A 1126-nucleotide genomic window follows, 5' to 3' on the forward strand; every position below is an offset into this window, starting at 1 on the left:
GGAATAAGGAAAGCCCTGTCCACATGTGGATCCCACCTCACTGTGGTGACCCTCTTCTATGGGGCGATCCTGGGGGTCTATATGCGCCCTTCATCCTCATACTCGGTCCAAGACACAGTGGCCACGGTTATCTTCACAGTGGTGACTCCCCTGGTCAATCCCTTCATCTACAGCCTGAGAAATCGTGACATGAAAGGATCCTTACGGAAACTGATCTCAGATTCTAGAAAATTTTAGAGCTTAGAAGACTCTTGGCTATCATATATTGTTTCATTTTATAAACAGAGAAACTGAGTCCCAGATAGATATAAACTCACTCATGACCATTCCTCTAATTAATGATATATGATCATGATCATGCTTTTAATATGAGGCCAGTAGTTGCTCATAAGTCATAATACTATTAGTTTGTTAACTATAGAAAGGACTTATTCTAAATACTCATTTTATCAACAATAAGAACTCAGGACAAGACGTATTTGGATGGTTTGGGGATGATTCCAGCAACCCCGTAGACAGTGGCCACCACAATGGTCTGGGAATTTCAGAGGCCTTTAAAGCTGGCTCTATTCAGCATCAATGCCCTCTTGGCTTCATGTTAGGAAATGCTAAAATTATTGCCAATCAACTGAGTCACAGAAAGGTTATGATTACCAAGGCTGTACAACTAGTAACTATTGGTTACAGAATGGTCCTGTCTACTCTTAGGGTCATTGATTGTTACTGAGTTAGGGAATTTTCCCTCTATCCTAGGCTCAAGTCAATCCCCCAACCTCTTACTATTCAGAATCCTACCTGTGCATTACTCCTGTCCCCAACTACCATTCTAAATTTTTGGTGCTGCTCAGCATAGGAGTCAGGAAGCTTCAGATAGTAGCTAGACTTCCTCATGGAACTCTTGGCATCCCTTCAAGTTAAAATGGGCTAAGAGAAAGGGCACCTGGGTGGCTCAGTCAGGTGAGCCTTGATTTTGGCCCAGGGCACAATCTCACCGATCGTGGGATGGAGCTCTGCTTCAGGCTCCATCATACTGACAGTGAGGAGTCTGCTTGGGATTCTCTCTCTCCCTCTGTCTCTGCCCCTCCTTTGCTCACACTCTCTCTCTCTCTCAAAAAAAAAAAAAAAA

The 1126-nt window shown here is 43.5% G+C and overlaps 1 protein-coding gene across 1 annotated transcript in view; it reads left to right on the forward strand.

The window, feature by feature from the left end:
- Positions 1–1126, forward strand: part of LOC115293349 (olfactory receptor 1361-like) — a 3082-nt gene that overhangs the window by 420 nt on the left and 1536 nt on the right. The gene's annotated exons all lie outside the window — the stretch shown is intronic.

This window comes from Suricata suricatta, chromosome 6 (genome assembly GCF_006229205.1).
Source record: "Suricata suricatta isolate VVHF042 chromosome 6, meerkat_22Aug2017_6uvM2_HiC, whole genome shotgun sequence".
Classification (NCBI taxonomy): Eukaryota; Metazoa; Chordata; class Mammalia; order Carnivora; family Herpestidae; genus Suricata; species Suricata suricatta.